This window comes from Bubalus kerabau, chromosome 2, assembly GCF_029407905.1.
Source record: "Bubalus kerabau isolate K-KA32 ecotype Philippines breed swamp buffalo chromosome 2, PCC_UOA_SB_1v2, whole genome shotgun sequence".
NCBI lineage: Eukaryota > Metazoa > Chordata > Mammalia > Artiodactyla > Bovidae > Bubalus > Bubalus kerabau.
In genome coordinates this window covers 25,409,967-25,417,653 of record NC_073625.1, presented here as the reverse complement: position 1 = coordinate 25,417,653, position 7,687 = coordinate 25,409,967, and the positions used below count along the sequence as shown (strand labels likewise).

The window sequence follows — 7,687 nt, the reverse complement described above, 5'->3', positions numbered from 1 at the left end:
CACTAAACTTACCTTTTTGAAAGTTAAAAAATGCACAATTCCATGACATTAAGTACGTTCATATTGTTTGTGCAACCATCCCCGCCATTCAACTCCAGAATCCAGCTGTAACTCTGATTCATTGAACACTAACTCCCCATTCTCTTCTCTTAGCCTCTGGCAACTACCATTTACTTTCTGCTTTTATGAACTCAACTGCTCTAAGAACCTCATATAAGTGGAACCATAATTATTCATCCTTTTGTAACTGGTTTATTTTACTTAACATAATGTTTTCAAGGTTCATCTATGTTGTACCAGGTGCCAGATTTTTAAGGCTGAATAATAATTAATTGTATGTATATATCATATTTAGTTTACACATTCTTCTGATCCATAGACACTTGGATTGTTTCCACCCTTTGTCTATCTTGCAAAACTGCTATGAATGTGGGTGTACAAATATTTATTCAAGCCCTACTTTCATATATTGATCATCCTTTAAACAATCTTTGCAAGTGTTCTTTAAAAATTTTTATTGCAGTATAATTTACATAAAATAATTCCAAGATATTAAGCAGTGTTTTATGGCTTTTGACATATATATACACCTGTGTAACCCCCTTCTATACTCATGATATGGAATATTTTCATCAGGCCAGAGTGTTTCTTATTGCCCATTTGCTCAAGGAAGCCACTGATTTGCTTACTGTCACTACAGATTAGCTTTCATTTTCTAGAATTTACCATTGATGGTACCATTGATGGAGACATTCACTGTGAACTCTTAATGTTTTTGAGATTTACCCACATTGTCTCTATCAGAGGTATCTTTCTCCTTATTGCTGAGTAGTACTTCATTGCAAGGCTATAACACGGTTTTGTTTTTCTATTTTGGAGGTGATGGACATCTTGTTGTTTCCAGGGCTATTATGAATAAAACTGGTATAAACATATATTTTTCATTCTCTGGGATAAATATCTAGAGTGAAATTGCTGATTTACATTTTTAATACAAAGCCAATCAGTGACCCAAAGTGACTGTACCATATTACATTTAAAAGAACATCATGTAAGAGTTCCAGAAGTTCTACTAGGTTGCCCAAAAAGTTCATTCAGGTTTTTCCATAACCTTACGGAATACATGCTCATTTGCATTTGGTCTGATTAGTCTTCCAAGTTTTAGAAATTTCAGTGATATATCAGGATTTCAATTTGCACATTATTTGCATCTAAATGTACTTTAATTCCATAGTAACTTATGACATGGGCCATATTTTCAGCTCATTTGTCATCTATGTATCTTTTTCAGTAAAGCATTAGTTCAAACATTTTGCCCAAACTTATTGTTATTTATATTAGTATTGAGTTGTAAGAGTTCCTTATATCTCTAGCTACAAGTCCTTTTTCAATATATATTTTGCAAATATTTTCTCTCAGCCTGCAGTTTACCTTTTCTTTCATTACCAGAGTCTTTTGATGAGCAAAGGTTTTTTTGACATTTAACAAATGTCAAATTTTGACAAAATTTTAATGACGTTAAATTTATGAAAAATTTTTTGTTCATGCTGTTTAGTAGCAAAGAAATCTGTCAGACTCAAAGTTACTAAAGATTTCTCCTGCGTTCTTCTTTAAGTTTTTTATAGCTTAAACTCTTATATTTAGATCTATGATCCATTTTGAGATTATTTTAGCCTGTGAAATTTTTAGAATTTTATTCATTTTGTTTGATGAAAGACTATCTAATTCTTCAAGAATCTAAAACAGATGTGTTTTGCTGCGAACACTTTGTAGAGATGAAGTGGAAGTGGAAGTTTAATGAAATAAAGAAAAAAAAAAGAATAAATCAGTTCAGTGATGGAAGGGTAAAGTATGCAAGAATCAGACATTCTGTGGAGGGTTACTTTCCTTCCATTAAGAGGCCCATAAAAAGGCACCAACTGATATCCATTGGAGGAGTCAGCAGAAGCCACGTTTTCCCCACCCAGGTGATAGGTTTTTGCTGCTAGATCCACACTGTCTCCCTTGCCTTTGGCCTGAGATGGCAGGGCAGAACAGGGGCCTTGAAGGAGCCCAACGTGACTCCTCATTTATAGAACCCCCATCATCCTAACCCTCGGCTCTTCGTCCTCCTCATCTTTGGCATCACGTCATCGTCGTAAAGTCGTCATAAAGCAAATCTGAGCTGCTGTCCCTGGAAGGCCCGCTAGTGCTAGTGCAGCGCCCTGTCAGGGCCGCGAGGACCTTCACTCCATCTTCTTCTGCTTCCGCTTTAGTGGCTGAAACCTGCTTCCTAACGATTTCAGCATATTCTTTGTCTTCTCTTTTACTGTCCTCCCTTTCTTGGACAGAACCGAAGCATCCACCTTAGTTGTGGAGAAAGTGTCGGACTCATGAAGCAACTGGGACTACGCTTAACAGGACAGGCCTGAGAGTTTGAGGGCAGCTCTCCACTCCAGGGGGCCGTCTACAGGCGGATGAAGAGGTGAAAGGTATCCATCTCCATCCTCTTAAACGTTGCGATGCCTCACTTTGGTCGAGAATCTGAAGGTAGGTGGTGACTGTGGTTAGTCACTGGGAAGCTTACTGTGCGCCTTGAAGTAGCCGTCTTCGGAGGGAGTGTGAGGCTGTCGGAGGAGGGCAACCTCCCAGGGGTAGAGATCGGATTCACTCCTCGGGGTGATGTGGTACCTTCCTCAGCTTTCTCCTGCGGGGATTTCCGCTCCAGCCGCAGGGCCTTCTGGGAATGGGTCATCACGGCGGCGGCGGCGGCAGCGCCGGGCGCCCGGTCCTCACGCCCTGGCCAGGCAGACCAGGAGCCTCTGGACCGTGGGCCAGGCCACTCCGGGATCCTGTCTTCACAGCCCCACGGCCCGCTCCAGGCCCCAGAGGCTGCTGGGCCGGCCGGTAGGGCCGCAGGCCGGGTTGGGGGAAGGGTGGAGAGAATTCGAGAAATTCCCTGAGGGTCCGGACTTCCCCGCCTACCTCCACCCCGGAAGGGGCCTCAGCTTGGGGGTCGCGAGAGAGTTGGTGCAAGCGGAGGAAGTTGGCGGAAGGCCGGTGAGGAAACGCCAGAATTTGATACATATCAAATCAAATACATTTTGTGTACATTTCAGGTAAATAAAGATACTTGAGACCTTATTTACTTGCTACTTAGCATAAACTGAGAGTGTTAATCCCAGGAATAAGTTCCAGATACGGATTTAACGACAGTGCATTGTGTGCTGCTGCTGCTGCTAAGTCACCTCAGTCGTGTCCGACTCTGTGTGACCCCATAGACGGCAGCCCACCAGGCTGCCCAGTCCCTGGGATTCTCCAGGGAAGAACACTGGAGTAGGTTGCCATTTCCTTCTCCAGTGCATTAAAGTGAAAAGTGAAAGTGAAGTCGCTCAGTCGTGTCTGACTCTTAGCGGCCCCATGGACTGCAGCCTACCAGGCTCCTCCGTCCATGCGATTTTCCAGGCAAGAGTACTGGAGTGGGGTGCCATTGCCTTCTCTGAGTGCATTGTGTAGATTGATAAAAATGTCCTGAGATTGTACCATGCTCTGGGGCAGCGGTCCCCAACCTTTTTGGCATCAGAGACTGGTTTCATCGAAGAAAGATTTTCTGTCGTGGAGGGTGGGGGATGATTAGGGGATAATTCAAATGGGGTAAATTTTTTGTGTGCACTTTATTTCTATTATTATTACATCAGTTCCACCTCAGGTCATCAGGAGGGAGGCTGGGGACTGCAGCGCTGGGTCTCCCACTCTATGCCTGAGATTCATTCAGAAAATGTAATTCAGGTGGGTTCTTTAGACTCTGAGATGGAGTTTAGAGAATAGGATGTTTATTATTAGAGAATAGGATGTTTATTAGGCATTGTTTGTGACCCCCATGGACTGTAACTCTCAAGGCTCCTCTGTCCATGGGATTTCCTAGGCAAGCATACTGGAGTGGGTTGCAATTTTCTTCTCCAGGGGATCTTCCGGTACCAGGGATTGAACTTGTCTCCTGCATTAGTAGGAGGATTCTTTACTGCTGAGCCACCAGGGAAGTAACAATGCAAAATCTTAATGATACTGTGAGAAACAAACAGGTAGTAATGTGTCCTCTGACCGCCAAGAAATCATTAATCTGTACAAAATCCAGGGGAAAAATTTTAAACTAAAACCCTCACCAAACAAACTGTAAATGACAAGCAACATTTTAATTTCATCTAATATTGTTAAATTTAACATTTTTCATTGAATACTTACCATGTGTTCTTAGTTCTTGAGACACCACAGTTGCCCTTGGGTAAAACAAATGTGGGAACAAAAGGCAAAGGAATAAGACTGGGCAGGAGATGTTGAGAGTAAGTCTGAGCAGAAGTGTTGTCAGACTTGGCCGTTTTGTTTGAGTGCTAAAGCTAAAATGGCCCGACTCACTGTTGTGGGTTCGCTGATGCTTTATGCTGATCCTTGGATCTGTTGCTGGATGGGGGTCACCACAGGAAGTGGGGCTGTTTGTTTCTGAAAGGGCTGACAACACCTGGGCAGCTGGAGCCATAAATTCTTCCTTACAGAGGCCTGTAGAGGATGAATCTGCATTGTCCATCACAGCCTACTTGTTGTTGCTCAAATCCACATTTTCATGGAAGTGATATGACTGGTGTATATCCGTGTCATTGGACTACCTTATGCCTGCTGTGCTGTGTGTGGGTTCCTATGCAGGTAAGACAAACTCTTGGTTAGTGATGCTGGCTGAGACTCTGAGGGCAGGAAAGGCAAGCTATACCAAAAAAAGGTCTGTTCCTATCTGAATCAACCACAGGCCTTTTAAAGGTGGAAGGGGCTCACTATGGGCAAATTGCCATCAAATGGACAGATGGTCTTCTTAAGGAATGGTGCCATGATACGGGCTCTGTTAGTCTTTGTTGCTTGCAGATTGGACATTTATAGATGGCAGTAGCTCGATTTCATTATGGAAAGTGGGAGCCCCTGCTTCTGGGTGACACCTAACCTCTGTCTCTGTCATCAGCGCCACTTCCTAATTAATAATGTTAATACTTGTTAATATGCTAGGACACCAGTGAGAGCTTGCTGTCACCAGTTGACTGTTATTCTATCTACTTCATTGTTTAATGCCACTTCCATGTTGGGAACTCTTGGATTTATTTTTTCCATATGCTTTATTTTTGAAACTCTTGGACTGATGTTAACTTTTAATACCAAGATTTTCTCGTTTTATATCCACTCCCATTTACCATACACTATATTTCTTTCTGCCAGATGTGTTTTTGATCTTCCAATCATTTTTCTTCTATGATTTTGATCAGCTAGCCAGACTACCTGTGAGTCCTAATCTCTGCAAACTTCTTTTGTCTAATGTTCTAATCTCTGAAAACTTCTTTTGTCATAGTCAGAAGGTGACCAGAGATGCACTGTCTCAAACTCTGCCAATTGGGAGAACCTCCCCTGAATTAGGCTATAGTGGCTTGCATCCATACTCTGAGCTGACCCATCTGTAAACCAAGCTTGGGCATTTTCATCCTCAATCAGCTGGTCCTCAGAGATCCCCTTTCTGGGCCATGAGATTATGCTGAGGAAGCAGTGCTATTGCAACAGTGGTGGATGACCAGAGTCTGGGCTATTTGAGTTTATGGAGAAGTGGGGATTTGGCTCATGAATTCTTATGTCTCATGACATGTATCTATTGCAAATTGTGTGACCTTGCTCCAGTATTTCAGGGGGCAGTGCTATAATTCTCCCACTTGGCCTTCTCCTAGATTTCATATGGTGTTTTCCCCCAGCACTGATAACTTTAATAAAAGAGGGGCTGTTGGCTCAAGGGGCCAGGTACAGCTTGGACCTAACTGTAGGCATTCCTGCTTAGTTGGTCATATTCTTAGTTGCTCAGTGGCATCTATGATTTGATTTGATTTGAACTCTGTTACTTTTTAACAGCATTTTTGAAGAGCTGTGAACCAGGGTCAGAATGAAATGCCTTCATACTACAGCATCTCTAGCTGAACTGTCATGGGAGACACCTGAAATGGATTCTAGAAAGGGTTGTTTCTACTCTGTGGTTCCTGAGGTTGCTCTCTATTGCTCTCAGTAAATTAGAAATGGTCCTATCCATAATGAACATCCTGATGGGGTGGGTGTTTAAGAGGATTGGAGTAGAAAGAGGGATATAAAAGAGAGAGTAAAGAGGTGCCAGAAAGTCCTCTGATAAGCTGTTTGCTCAAGCCTGCAAATGATGATGTTTCTTTTGTATTTTCACTTCTAAGAGAGGTAAGGCTGCGTCCATGTCTTCTGGTTTATTAGCACATTAATAAATGTAAAGTAAAAATATAGAAATGGTGAAACATAGATGCCTTTCCTTGTAAGATGAGGAAAATATGTACTATAGGTAGTATGTAGTACTTTATGTTCTATTTATTTAATCTAAGTAAAAACAGTAGAATTTTTAGAGCTTAAAGATAGCTTTCATCTAGGTCAATCTCTCCTTTTTATAAATGAGGAAAATCTTTTATCTTATTGACTCTTTTCAGTAAAGTCATGAAACATTTCGTTGTTCGTAAGTTGGTAAATGTATCCATATGCTTTCATAAGATTCTTTTGTGATTTTGGCCAGCAATGATGAAATTAGTATGTTTTGATCTTTGTGCAAGTTGTTCAGAAGGAACTTAAAAGAAGTATTTAGGAAAATCCAAGTGCTGAAACATTTAAGATATGCTTTATGGTCTCAGTTTTGTGTGATTGTCAGCCAGGAAGTTTTCTGATTAAGACGGCTTGCCAATTTCCTGCCAAATACATTATTTATTACACTAATGGGGATTTCCTATTTGAGACGTTAAAGACAAAATGCTGCTAATATTATTTCCCTTAAAATAATTAACATATATCAATTGATGCAGGCTAATAAATTAAAATGAAGAACAAGACAGTGGTCCAAAAAGTCATAAGTATTTTACAGTATATACATACTGAAATATAAACTAGATTTCTTTGGATTAGAGATTTTTCATTCATTATTAATAGTGAAAATTGAAGCTGGATACTAATGAATTGTTTTTTTTGGATATAAATCTTTTTAAGAATAAAATAACTTTCAGTGAAGACTAAATTATGTTGGATTAAAATGGCATTAGGATTCAGAAATTATGTGTACAGATTTTAGAATTTTGAGGGGCTCAGCAGTAAAGAATCTGCCTTCCAAGCAGGAGATGCAGGTTCTTTGCTTAGATCAGGAAGATCCCCTGGAGAAGGAAATGGCAACCCACTCTAGTATTCTTACCTGGGAAATCCCACAGACAGGGGAGCCTGGTGGTCTACAGTCTATGGAGTAACAAATAAGTTGAACACGACTTAGTGACTAAACAACAAGTTCCCCCATAACTATAAAGAAACGTCTACATACTCGTGTGTGTGTGTTCTTACAGTAGTACCTAAAAAAGGAGATGGGTTCCAAGCATTGAGTAAAGAATAAATACATGTAGTAAATTAGCATTCTAAATTACACCTCATTTTCATCAGACAGCAAAAGCATGAAACAAATTGTAGTAACTACACATTTGTAATTTGTTTGTAAAATTAAAATACATTTAAAAATTACAGATTGGAATAACTGCTCTGAAGGAAAAGGACAAGGTGCTGTAAGAAAGACCAGGGGGCATTTTCTTTAGTTGAGACAATCATAAAAGAGCTTCTTAAGGGCAAATAATTAGGTGGACAGAGA

General features: G+C 40.7%; 1 pseudogene; it reads right to left on the bottom strand.

Annotated features, from left to right (window-relative positions):
• Positions 1-203: 203 nt before the first annotated feature.
• On the bottom strand, positions 204-3,187 carry LOC129643119 (ubiquitin-conjugating enzyme E2 R2-like; annotated as a pseudogene).
• Positions 3,188-7,687: the final 4,500 nt, after the last annotated feature.